Source organism: Ylistrum balloti, unplaced genomic scaffold, assembly GCF_031769215.1.
Source record: "Ylistrum balloti isolate Yb309-2 unplaced genomic scaffold, AGI_CSIRO_Ybal_v1 Utg370760, whole genome shotgun sequence".
Taxonomy (NCBI): Eukaryota; Metazoa; Mollusca; class Bivalvia; order Pectinida; family Pectinidae; genus Ylistrum; species Ylistrum balloti.
In genome coordinates, this window is record NW_026782446.1 from 488,772 (window position 1) to 503,529 (window position 14,758).

Sequence of the window (14,758 nt, forward strand, 5' to 3'; positions counted from 1 at the left end):
CATTGGAACCTTTTTGTTCTTGTTAAACAGTTTAGAATATGTTGAATGTCTCTATAAAACTCACACCAATACTATACATAAATTATAACCTGTGACATTAGCCATGGTCACATTAGGAGTTATTGTTTATACATAAACTAAACAATTTAAGTTCTGATAACAAATTTTCTAGTATCAATCTGTAGGTGTATAGCCCCAACACACTACATGTAGCTACCATCTGTCTTTTCCTACAGACATTAAACTGCCAGGTTACACTGCCTAAGCATTGTCAGTTGACAAAATGTAAATATCATTGTTCATGTTTTGCATTTATTGATAAAGGAAATCACAAAATATTTTTTTTCCTATTGTTAAATTTACTAAAGACTTTCTATAAAGTAATAAGTCACATAAAATGATATGTACATAAAAAAAATTCAATAGTTTTCTTTAATGTAATTTGTATTGAAACTGTAGAGGTTAAGGCTGCTCAGACGGGAACTACTTACCATTTATACTACAAACTCTCCTCTAATACTACTGTTGCCACTTCAGTTCACCACCAGAGGGCACTTGAGAGAAGTCCTGCACTATACACCTCTGCCAGTTCTACAAAACATTTACATCAATTAATGTTATTTATGGTGTTTTCTCCCTAATAAACATGGCAAATAAAGATTTATAGTTCAGCTAAAGGATTGTTACAACATCTATATAAATATTTATTTCCTGAATAAAGATAGATATTCCTGAATGGCAGGTAGTTTAAACTTCACTGTTTAAATAACAGAAGGCAATCACTTATTTCTTCTAAACCACCCAACTGACAACATTGTCACAAAGCTAATAAAAAAAATATTTCCTGTTTCCTGTTACTCTTATATGCTGTGCCAACCTGGAACTTTTTAGGGCAATTTTCAAAGAAGCAGTTAAAGTTAAGATCTCTCTCCTATATAAGCACTATGTAAACTCTATAAAAGTATTTGTTGAAATAAATTTAAAGTTGTTGTCTACATGTATCTCTACCTATCCTAGATTTTCTCAACATGTTACAGGACATGTATGTATATTTTTTGTTTGGCCTAAACCACAATGAGGAAAAAATGAAATTTTAAACTATCAGATGTTACCATAAACAAAGTTTGTAAAACATGAAGCACAATGTGTCTGCGTATCATTCACCTGTACTTTATCTAAACAAGGAAAGTTTTTGGTAATAAAAGTCAATACCACCAAATCAATGGCAAATTCCTTAAGCATGCTTCTAGACAAATACTGAGACCCAGGGCCTATTGGTTCTTGTTCAGAAGTCACTTGAACATTAAGTCATACAATGTTTTACACAAGAATCTCATAGGAACCACTATGACAGCCCATCACCCCAGCTTGGTCCTGTCCAAATATCATGACACTAGGCCTGTTGGTTATTGAGAAACAGTTGTTGAAAGGAAAAAGGTGACAAGAGATACTTCACATGTCCTTTTAGAAGTAGAGCTAGCCAGGGATTTGTGTAGTGTATTAACTACTATAAAACGTTTTCCTAACACTGTTATTGTTAATGGAGTTCAATTGTATCATGTTCTAAACGTAGATCTGTTCATTTGTATTAGAATTGCATGTGTGTCTGTCCGTCTGTCCATGTCTGTTTGTCTGTCTGTGTCTGTCTCTGTATGCCTGTGTATGTCCGTCTGTCTGTGTCTGTCCATCTGACTGTCTGTCTGTGTCTGTCAGGCTGTCTGTCTGTCTGTCTGTCTGTCTGTGTCTGTCTCTGTCTCTGTATGTCTGTGTATGTCCGTCTGTCTGTGTCCGTCCATCTGACTGTCTGTCTGTGTCTGTCAGTCTGTCTGAACCAACAAGTACTTGTTATTATTCTATTAAGCTCCTTATATAACAGTTTTATGACTGCTTATAGATTTGACGTTTAATACCTTTTAATAACTTTCAATTAATTTCCGATCTGATTTAGACTCCAGACCCGAAGGTCAAGGTCACAATTGGGAAAAATAGTGATCAGAGGAATTAAACGGGACACGATGTTGGTCAAAATCACCACTTTACTTAATTTTCTTCTATACAAACTCCACATTTATTTCAACAGTTAAAGATAATACTGATAAACTTCTAGTCGTGACATCATCCTCATTTATATCGGAGTTTGTGATAACTATGTAACATCCATATAAAGAAAACAAATTTGTGACCAACACCTGATAACTGCAGTACCGATAACTGTACGTACATACTGTACACTGTATATAGCTGTGTAATTTGTCAACATACCGTAGTGAATTCCAACTCTGACAGAGCCGATAATTAACACACGTGCGTCCTGGTCGCCTTCGCACTCAAGTCACGTGCGTGGGATTTTCCTTTCGGATTATCCTCGGAAATATTCCGGAATTTGCACTCCCTCACCCCCTCACTCTCTCTCACACACACACACACACACACACACACACTCTTAAATATTTGGCGGCAAATAAACAAGATGAATTATGACTTTTTCCCGATTCTGATGAATATCTGTGTAGGAATCGTCTTGTATTATGGAATTAAAACATTCAAAATATTACATTACTGGTGCGGTCATTAGAAATAGAAAGTACGACACAAAAGTACATAACTATCTACATATATAATAAACTGGTGTTGTTTTCCTGTCCACATACTATAAACCCTGACCTCCGCTGTACTGGACAGAATGATAATAAATATGTTTTAATTGTGTAGCTTGACTCATTTAATATTTGATATTTCAGTTATTTATCATACATGAAGATCTACCACGGACTTGGAAATCTAAGTCTGTCAAAATTAACATGTCAACGTCTTCGTTCATTTGTAAAGAGGAAAATCGAGATTCTCCGACCATTTAAATACATTGTGTAGCAAGTCAGATAAAGTCTTGATAAAATTCATGATTATTTTTCTATCAGTCTTCGGAAAGAAATATAAACAACGGAGACACATATTATCATATTTCTGTCAGAAAAGGCTTGGAAATTTGCCGCTGTCTAGATCGATCTATTCCGGCCAGTACAGAATATTATCGTTAACTAAATGATCCAACAACCATCATGTATAAACCTTTGGTTTACTGTATGGTGTATATTTAAAACAGACCAGAATAGATCAATAGTTATTTCTTCTGAAAATATACTTCTCATTCTGATTTATAATGCATTTAAACATTTATTTATTTATTCAAAAAAAGGTTCAATTGGAATAATTTTCATTATAACGCACCATTGGCAGAGAAAAAAATAATATGGTCTATTATGTTTTTATTTTCGTTTAAAAGTTGTCGGTATGTTGCTGGTAGTACTGATCAAATCATCGGCAGTCACATTCAAAGAAAAACTGGAAAATACATTTTTTTCGGAACATATTTCTTCAGATTGTAATATTATTAGAAAAGAAGTTCTTACATTAAAAGCAGTGGAAGATATTCGCCTGATTTTGTTATAAGACCTTCTATTCTTTTTTTAAATACTTTAATGTCCGAACTTCAAAAGTTAGAGTCCATGATCGTAAGAAGGGAGATAACTCCACTGAGACAATAACCGAAGTTCGATTTAAATTCGTTTTTGACATGAAATGTTTCCTTTATGTTGTAGATATCGAAAACCAGACGATTGGATCTTCACAGATATGTTGTTTAGCTAAACGTGTGTCTGCTTAATCGTTATTGGTGAGTATTGATCTGTTGAATCAGGTATTTAAACATTTTACATAATTGGTTGAGGTTACATGTAAAAACACTAGAAGTGAAAACAAACATACGGTAAAGCCTTAAGTAGGTTTGGAAGAGTATCACAAATATGTTTTTGTAAAACAATAAAATTTACTTTTTGTATTTTTGAAACAATGTGTACCATACATGAAATGTTTTAAATCAACCGAACACGACATAAACCATCGCCCGTATAAAACAACAAGCTAGCAAGTATTGTATTCCATGTTAAATAAGACTTAACACAACATTTTAGTGTTTAATTACACGGCGTGTCAATTGCGTGACCTTACGTGTTTCATTACTTAAGCGGCGGAGGAACTTGGACCCGTTTTTAAATTATAAAATGACATAATTCTTTAAAAAAAAAAACAACAATTAATCTTTGTTTAACAGGTAAATTTCTGCTGGTTGCCACGCTAAAACATACTTAAGATATGGTTAAAACGGGAGAAGTTTTATTTTTTTTTTTTTTTCGGATACAAAGTCGAATGTATGATATATTACGCTGAACAGCTGTCTGAAGCCTGGTTTAGTTTGTCATCTACCGGTGAGCACAGCCTCCACAGAAAACGAGAAAATGATTAAATCCATACACTCAATCAAAAAAGACAAAATGTATACTCGTTTTTGTGTTTTCTTAGTCCTATTTTTAATTAGTCTGGGCTAGATCACCATGTTATTGCTGGTATGGCTGCACTGAATTCACCCATGGAAAAGTCAGCACAGCACATATGAATAAAATAGCTTTTTAGCAAATAATCTGAACTTTCAAACGACTTTTGAAACTATGGTCTGATGATAGTGATAGCAAGCCAGCTCTATTGGAGAATGTAAAAAACAAACGGTTCTAACTTTTAATATTACCGTGATCGGTTAGGAAAATATTTCAGAAATGTAAATGTGATTGAAATATCACCCCTGCAAAGTTCACATTTTTTTTTGCTTTTGGATACAAACAAATATAGCTACAAACGGATTTGAAATTAAATTTTCTGTCGTATTTATCTAGATTCGATCAAATATTTCTGATCAACACGTGCTTCGGAAGTTTGTGACGCTCTGGTTGGCTGTAAATTAAAGTTACACTCGACAATTTGCTCAGTAACATACGTGATGCAACCAAAATAATGTTTATTCTTTATCAATTGTCTTTATGCTTCAATCTGCTTCTCGTTCTCGCGTTTAGACAGGACTTATTACCTATAACAAGGATTTTTTTTATGAATATCACTGGACAAACTCACTCAAGCTCCAATCGAAGGACCAGTTGATAAAAGAATCATATGTTTACCTCATATTTAGAGAATTGTAAAAATCACAAAAAGGTGGGTGGTAATTTTACTTTTAAATTCCGGAGAACAACAGACGCATTCGTTTTGTGCGGTGTGATTATTCACACGAGACGAAGTGGTGTGTTACAATGTATTTATCACTATAGGTGTGTCTACACGGACAACACCTATATACCTCATTCAGGAAATGTCGCATTGTTTCCTTTATATTCATATAAATCAGTTTATTCAAGAGGAAGACATTTGTTAATTTCCAAATTGGCGAAAAATCCGGAATAAATCATACCATGTCCGTTTTGGTTTTAGGATCGGTGATGTGGGGAACAGGTATAAATACAATTTTTTATAACATTAAAAAGAGTCTCTATGTCTGATTTTCATATTGGTTCGATAATGAAGCGAATATGTTTCACAAGCACATAGCATAGTTGAAACAGGTTCAAATCGGGAGACAAACAGAGATAAGTATTATCCTCCGGATGTCTATGTACAAGTAAAATCAAGAAGCATTTATCACTTCATATCAAGACACGTGATGATCATATTTTTAATAATAACAATAATCCCCGAGAATTTGTTACACATTTCGGTCTGTAGTGAACCTGCTGACGCTTTCGTCAGAACAAGTATGATGATAATATTTTCCGCTAAATGCCACGAGTTACCAAAATCGGGATAAGTCACTCTCGACAGAAATAATCTGCTACCTCGGAATGGGTTCACAAACAGACACGCCCCCAATGTTTATGTTGCTTCCCCACCGAGTGTCTTATAGCGTTACATAGCCCTGTTTATCACTCATTAACGGTGACAAATTGAAGTCATTAAAATATTTTACTCTGTGACCCAACAGATACTAATTCAAAATGTCACCACGGGAGAAAGTGCCAGCCAGGTATATACATAGCAGAACAGGTGCCCTTACGTAATATGATATAGGAACGTACTAAAATTAATGAAGTTCGATCACGGGAGCTTTACCCTGACATTTCCTTTATTTCTGTATAAGGTAGACATTGTTGTTTAATTACCTTTCGTGTTAACCGCAAATCACGCGTTTCGATTGGTTAATAAAGCAAAAGGTTAAATATGTGGTAATTTTTTTCCCACCCAGTCGTTCAGTTGTTAGTTTCCGGAGGTCTCGTCCAACTTTCCATTTCCCTATCACACTGTGAATAGTTGTTATCGCTCTTGTTTTTAATGCTGTTCTTTACGATGACGAATGATATCAATCTCATTCATACATATGAATAATTATGAAAAGAAGGAAAACTAACTCCATAGTGCTAATAACTCGCTGCTTTCAACGTAACCCAGGGTGTTGAGTAGAAAAGCAACATGAGTAACCGAGCCTATGAGAGTCACGGGGACGGGAGCCTATGATAACTTATACTACTTTTTTAAAAATACTTTTCTATGTTTTAAAATGCCTGGTCCATCCAAAACATTAGTCACCAGTGAGAAAATATGCAACAAGATGAAATACATCAAGCTTACGACAAAATTAATAGAAATAAAAATTAAAAACACAAAATTATAAATATATCGTAAGGCCTGTTATCCAGCTAATTCACTCATGTAATATTTTCGAGTATATAACACCAGAGTAATATTTGTATAACCCTAGAACGTTTTTGTTGACCTCGCGTGTCAGAGATCGGATGTGATATATATATATGGACAAAGACATTTCGTCATGAATTGAAAATGGAGCGACAAAATGACTATTCATTGGTATTGTTTGTTAGATAGACGTGTAAGTGAGTAAAGTACCGTACGACACCTCAGAACCCTCAACCGGATTTACTCAGCAGCAATCATCCTAGACAGTGATTAATGTAAAAGCAAACAGTGCGGAGATAGCGTGATTTCTCGTACAATTCGGGTGTAAATGACGGATATCTTACGTCATACCGAAATTTATCTATATACGATCACTCAGCCTTGCCGTCCTTACAACTAACTTTATGACACATTCAAGTTCAGTGGGTTTTTTTTAATAATGAAAAGAAAATGTGTAATACATGTACACATTTTTCAAGATTTCAAATGAATTTCTTTATGAAAATTTGACTACCTGCTAAATGCAATTAAGTGAAAATGTAAAAAATTTCAAAATAAAACTCGTCTGTAGATATGGCATATTAGCGGGGTTAAAATTACTGTTTAGCGTTTGTTCAATTCCACCGTGTGACTTCTGTCTGGTCCACAGCAGACCACCCATGCACACGATAGACCTTAATCTGTAGCTAGGTCCCTCCAGTCCTCACATTGTTTAGACGTTTTTGACACATCGCGATATCCGGAGCGCGGTTATCGTTACATGATATTGCGCACGCCTGTCATCAGGATCTGGTATTAGTCAATTGAACGCTTGATTCAACGAATCATATTGTATTGTGTATAGAATATCTGGTTTCTCAATCTAATTTTCAATACAGTTTAGTCGGTAAAACATGAGATTTGAACACATAAGATAATATTGCGATGTTACAAAAGCACTGCATCGGTACACGGGTAACCACACACGTATTCGGTGTGTACCAAGACAGAGTGTTGCAAGGATTTCGGTGCACGGGTAACCACACGCGTATTTGGTGTGTACCAAGACAGTGTGCTGCAAGGATTTCGGTGCACGGGTAACCACACGCGTATTTGGTGTGTACCAAGAAGTGTGTTGCAATGATTTCGGTGCACGGGTTAACACACACGTATTTGGTGTGTACCAAGAAGTGTGTTGCAATGATTTCGGTGCACGGGTAACCACACGCGTATTTGGTGTGTACCAAGAAGTGTGTTGCAATGATTTCGGTGCACGGGTAACCACACGCGTATTTGGTGTGTACCAAGAAGTGTGTTGCAAGGATTTCGGTGCACGGGTAACCACACGCGTATTCGATGTACAGCAAGACAATTTGATGCAGTAATATAAACCTCACCTAATATTTAATCACATACGTATACATCACACGATATACTTAAAACTTAAGTCTAAACTCTTAAATACAATATAAAACACCTATCAATGTTTATTGAACTTCGAAACTTAAACGAACCACTCCATGGCATATCTTCCTACTTCGACAAAAGAAAATTTATTTAAAACTTAATAGCAATGCTCTGGTATTCTAGTATATGAGTATTAACTGTCCCACATTAAAAAAAATATCAATTTATAAACATATTTTACAAAAATTATCAATGTGACACATCGTACATTGTTTTGTTATTTGTCTTTTGTTTTACCTCGGAATTCCATATTTGACAAGAGATCGCTTCGATTTTTTTCTTATTTTTTTAAACAAAAGATGGCCATCACTCCCTTGTCGGTCTCGGCATAAAATCGCATTTGAACAAGCATATTATAGACTTTACCTAGGATAACACAGCTAGTATGCAGTGTAACCTCAAATAAACTCGGCTACTTAGCACGTGGATTGACGTCAGATGGGGCAACACGCTGTGGTGCATGCTGGGAGATTGACAGTGACGGCGCGCCACCTAGTGAGAAGACACGGGGTTTTGCGATAAAACATCACTTGTAATAATACGTTTTACTAACACGTTCATCTCCTGTTCCATGCAAACGTTTAGGAAACATATTTGCTCATGTTATTTTAGCAACGACCATATGCGTTTAAAAATGTGTTCACCCAGAATGCACCACGAATCACCCAGAATGCACCACGAAATAGTTGCAGTCCGTAACATACGATAGAAACGAAGTTGTTGTAATATATATATTACTTGGACAGCACTTTAGAAGTTACAATAGATAATAAAATACATTTGTGGAGAGGTCTGGCCCTTCTAGCGACGATTTTGTTATCAATTTCTACCTCTAGATTCTTTTTTAATCGCTACCTACTTCTTGGTGCCATTTAGTTGACTTCAGTAGACAGAGAGAAACCACTTTGGTACCAGTTGTGATTGGAAAGGTATCCTTTCAGTATTCTTCTTCTATATCATCCAGGTAGTACCTGGAAAGAGCGAAGCTTATATATCACAATGATAATACCTGTTGTAAACATAAAAAAAAAAGATAAAACACCAATAGATTTTGATTATCTGGTTTGTATTTAAAGAAATGAAGAAAATCTGGCGCGCGACAGTGCGTGTTCGATCGCGCAATTATTTCCATGATTAAATAAATATTAAATCATGCCAATTTAATTAGTGTTAAATCATGTTTCGTAATGATTGAAAATCAGTCAAACAAATTCAGTAAAGCAAAAACGTCATCGTAGTAGCGAGCGTAGTTTCAGCGGCACCTGCGTGGCCGTTTGTAATGTGACCCCTAAAGATAACACGCGCGAAGTAAAAAAAAAAAAGGTGAAAAATCACACATATTAACGGTCATGAAGATGTGCCACGAAAGTGTAATTCCCGGTAATACTTTGCATCAATGGCGTATAGAAACATGGTGGACATAGCGACAAATTTTCTCGATCACCAAAACACTTCATCACGTGTGCAGACATCAAGAGTTTGGCTGAACGAGACTATGCGATTAGTATATTACTCTACGAACATACAGAGATTGTCCGAATGGATAAACAAAAAAAAATACCATGAACTAGTAAGGAACACAATAAATACAATATTCGTGGAAGGAAGAGTTCATTAAATTTTAAGTAAAATTATTAATGTCGTCAAATGAAAAAACAAAGCTCCAAATGACTGCCATTGTTCATATTATTTTTAATTAACATGAGCTACGAGTAAAGTGCAGAGCACTATGTTCTGTGGCTTTCATTTTCGGAAGCTCCATGCTTTTCACTTCCGGAAGAATTTTTCTAAGATGGATCAACTTCAGGGATCTCTCTTTCTGGGCGTGAACGAAACGTGATCTTACACATGTTCCAGTACAGAGCTTCACTCTTATTACAACGGAAACGCCAAAATAATCTCATTCAAAATCAGTTCAATCTCACATTAATTTTGGTTTTAGTTGTCTCCGTCTCTATCGTTATTCCACTTCTTGTTTCGGCTCTCACGTACCCGACCACAACCCCACCCCTCCCAACCCCCACCCCCACACCCATTCCCACCCCCACACTCTACCTTTACTCAGTTGCTATCCTAAGGTCCCAACCGTCTCAACTTTCATCTTATATGTCCTTTTTGATATCCTCATCCTCCTAACTTTTCTTAACCACTTATTTTATCAAACAACTTTCGTGAGATTTTCTAGTAAACACCTTACTAGCATTAAGTCTAGTTGTCTCCATCTTTAGATATCCCCCACCATACTAGTACATCTTACATTGCTTTTAAAATCGCTTCAATGATTAATGTACCAGATGGCGAACAAGACAATACCATGTTCCCCGATCAGAGTAAACAAATATCGCTCTTAAATTGCATTACAGTTTTCTATAACGAAGAATTCAAGATGGCGTCAACCTCTCAAACATTAGATCAGGTCAAGTGTCTCGAAATCCATCACGGATAATCGTATTTATTGACCTTTCTTCCCGAGAGTTTCCGAACAGATGTGTTCCACGTCAATGATGAGGGCTCCTCGTTGTTGGGGTGAAAAGTCGTTATATGTTCAATGCTGGTGAAATGTTTATTGATAAGCGTTATCGAGTTCTTCATAATGATACATAAAGAATTATGTTATGTCACAAATTCAGAAAGCTTATCGTAATATTGAAGACAGCTCCAACAGACATGGACACGCAAAGTTTATGCTAAGAAAATTCTCCCTCGTCAGGAGCATCCGCTTCGGTTACAAGATTTACCTAGGACTGCGCAGGTCGGTTCTGTGCCCTGAAGTTCAGTGAAGGACTCCCAAGGGAATCCCACACGTCATAACGAATCAAACAAAACTCTGACGCCGAGCATGGCCTAATGCCGACTTCTTGTTTCTCAATAAATTACATTATTCATGCATTTGATTTGGAATTTTTGATGAATCGTAGAATTGTACTAGAATTAATGTTGTTTAAAGTACACGCGACTTGTGATGGAGACTTGACATGTCTGAAGGGGAGAGCGATGTGACGTGTCCGACAGAAGCTGTGGAATAAAATAGTTTTATACTCAACGACTGAAACTCTCAGGAGTTTTATTTCGTATTTTAATATACACGTTAAATGTTCTTTACAGAACTACGAGGAAATGTTGTATAAAGTATGAAGCAAGCATGCCCGATAATTTTTGTTGTCAAATTTCATAATGACATTTAAAAACAATATTCGTTATGTCTATATGTTTTTAAAAAATGTCTTTTTTTATTTTTATCAGTTTTTTCTGTAAACAAAGTTAAAACTTTCATTTATATCCAACATACAGTGATTGGCATTGTAGTGATAATTTTGTTTGTTATTTGTCTGATCTTAGACCTGTCCACATTAGCCCTATACCACTTTGAAAACAAATTTGGCCATTTTCTGTGACATTAGCTTTTCTAACTTTGTTCTATTGTCATGACAACATCGGGTAGAGTCGTCTGACCTTCAGCAGCGCGTGATGACCTTTCTTTTCGTCCTATAACGAGATGTGATTGGTCAATACAGGATGATTCCCCATTTAAGAGCTCGTGTCTATTGTTTGAGTAGAATTCCGCAGATAATTTCTGGGATTTCTGATGAGGATATCCCACCCTGTCATTACCAGCGGTAGCGACTGATAATGATTTTAGTAATTAAGTTTCACTTTCGCTTGAACACGTCCCCATTTTGACAGCAGACTATAGAGCGACCGACGGCCCCCCGCTAAGTCACTTGACAACTGTCACCAATGCCGGCTCTAATTTGGACGCGAGGATATGCCGGGTACTCTCCAATGAAAGAAAATATCGAGGTATTCCGAAGGAATAGATTATTAACGAGCTCACAAAGAGATGGGGGTAAATCTGACCCCTGACCTTGACGCGTCATTTAGGTCGAGAGCACGACACTTGAGGGCTGTCTGTGAGAGGTTTTACACGATTTTAGAAACACGATGTACGGTTTCTTCGACTGGACGTCACAGCACATTACCAAGTGTGACAGTTTCTTATTCTAGACGTCAGAGATTCCAGATAACAGCTACCATTTGTGTGTCCCGTCTATACCCAGTTATTGAGTAATGCCTTCTATATTACTGCTCATTGTGTTATGGAGCCAAAACGTATAGCGATTGCACGCGGATAATACAATCTTGTATCTTTAGTTATTCCTATTTTGTGTAGAAACGACACATTTAAATGAAACTGTCCTGATTATAGTTCAAGTTTCGTTATAGATTTCACGATTTTACGTGTCTCCTTCTCTCGGGAAAAGGTACACATAGTGACTTACATGTAGCGATGTTCTATTGTAAATGATTAGGCTGTAAACCAATTATAATCCAAATGACGCTGATTAATTAAGAATGTTTCCTTTTGGGATGTTTTGATTATATATATCGCACCTGCCGTTCCTTATAAGGACAGATATCTAAATCAAACTCTTTTAAAAATAGTAAGAGGTAAGATAGGAGAGCTGGTAGATCCTGGTGCTGCAATATTGATATCCAGGTGTAAACATGTCCCACTTCAGACGCCTAATTCAAGGAGTCCTCATTCCCTTAACCTTATATGTTTATACAAGTGAATTATAGTCTAAATATTTAAAATAAATTGTGATCGAAAACAATGATATAGTGATAATATTGAAGGAGAAAAAGATGCGCTTTGTTTGATAGAGAATTTAAACAAACTCGTAATACCACGATTTGAACTGTGTAAAAACGAACGGTTGATACACGGATACACGACACGATGAACTGCTCCTCGGTGTGGGTTTTACAAACAGTCGATCACATTTGTATATTACACTCGAAAGAATCGAAATTGAACTTTGCTATTGTTCCGTATAGCGAATGAATATGTCTATCGATCGTATGTTTATTTTATATTCTACAAAATCATTGTAAAGGCGATGAATTGGGCCTTAGTCAACTCAGCTGTACCCAATAAAATGACTAAATAAAAGTTTGATTGTTTATCAAGTATTTGTCTGCAAATACAAGAAGGTGTATGTAAACAAATTAAATGATATTAAATTTCGCAAAAAAATATGTAGACTGTATACAGGGGTTCTGTGCCACAGGTGCGTTGTTTAATAATAGAACTTTGTCCACGTGATCAAAAACAAGATCAGGCCAATCAAACTGTGTGAAAATATCCAAAAGTATCAATTTCATAAATCAACCTAAATCATTTCTTATTGTTATTAAGAACAAGAAAATTCAACATTTCTATTACCGAATCCCACAGCTTACTGTCCTTATAACACCATAACACGCGAGAAATCCAAAAAAGTTTTAAAATCATGAAGTCTTCATACGAATACTTTCCCAAGTAAACAATGTATATTTCAGCTTTCAGAAAGGCAGGTCATTTTGAATAACAGATAACTAATTTACATCCTCGTTCCACAAACAGCAACGATCCTATGAGGGGTATTTCCGGGGAGACAACTCTATAGAGAAGATAGTTATTGTAAACAATAAAATAGAGAGCATATCACCAAGTAAGAAAATAGAGAAGTAAATAGGGTGTACTATCATTCCGCGCATCCCGTGGATATATCAGAAAACCAGTTTTACACAGAGTTATCGTTCTTTACAAAAGTTGAATATCTGGGACAGGAACGTTTGTTTGTTTGCTAATTTTTCTAACGGAATACTGCCACTTGAGAAAATACAAAATGCAGAAAAAAGGTTCATAATATATAAACTCGCGAAAAAATATGTGCATTGAGCATAATGTAAAACATTAGTCTTTCTATCATTTAAAAAACACACAAACAAACAATAAATATTTGACCTCTACATGAAAGAAAATGCCGATGGGAGATTCATTTCTTCTGACAATTGGATTCATTGAAAGCGAATGACGAATAAGTTGTCGTCATCTTGTCCTTATTTCGCCCCCACTAACAGCGGAGGTACATTACTAATCCTCACTGTCAGAGGATGCCTATGGGTATGTACCTATTTCCATTTTTGATATCTCGTCTAATTAGAACGACAGTTTTCATGGCGTTGCCCCCGCCTGTGATAGAGATGTCTTTATCATGAATACCCTTGGGTTATAAAGGTACAATAGAAAATTGACTCCACAGTGATTAACGCCTCTCAATCACAACAATGGCGGAGTCGGGTGGTGTTTTGTAGGAGAGAAAAACTTACAGTTAGTGTCACCTTTCTCTATAGTAGTCACCACTAGGAGACTTCGTACAGTGGAACGTCCATAATGAGATTTTACAATATTAGCAAGCTGTTGACACAGGTATAATACGCGGTCACAGGTGTTTTCGTGGCTGTTAATAAAGGTCATAGGTTACAGACAAACAAACCGTTGCGTCACAGCGGCAATTAAACTTCAAAGTAATCAATATCTAACGGATATTCTTCTCTATAGTTTTAATTAGACAAGACCGAACGCTTACAGCGTGCACGAAGGCTACGTTATATGTAAAAGTATTGCTAAAAAACTGGACAACGTTGCTATGGTTACAATTCTTCATATTATCGTTTCCCCTTGCCACATCTCTTCCATTTAAACTTGAAACCATCGTGGTTCGTTTATGTCGTAAGATATTGCCAATAACCTACTCCATGGAAGTAACATTTCAAAAACTTACTAAAAAAGTTAATTGACAACTTTCATTTTTTTAATAGTGTGATGTATATTTTTTTTTTTGAAATTATTGGGAAATGTGAAATTATGACGTGACGTCAAATTCTTATTACTCTACGGAATTCTCTAGGA

General features: G+C 35.9%; 1 protein-coding gene across 3 annotated transcripts in view; it reads left to right on the forward strand.

Annotated features, from left to right (window-relative positions):
• Nucleotides 1-14,758, forward strand: part of LOC132558148 (frizzled-5-like) — a 111,738-nt gene that overhangs the window by 68,434 nt on the left and 28,546 nt on the right. For all 3 annotated transcript variants that reach the window (XM_060222678.1, XM_060222677.1, XM_060222680.1), the window contains exon 3: nt 3,600-3,673. The gene's annotated coding sequence lies outside the window, so the exon portion shown is untranslated. The remainder of the gene's footprint in view (nt 1-3,599; nt 3,674-14,758) is intronic.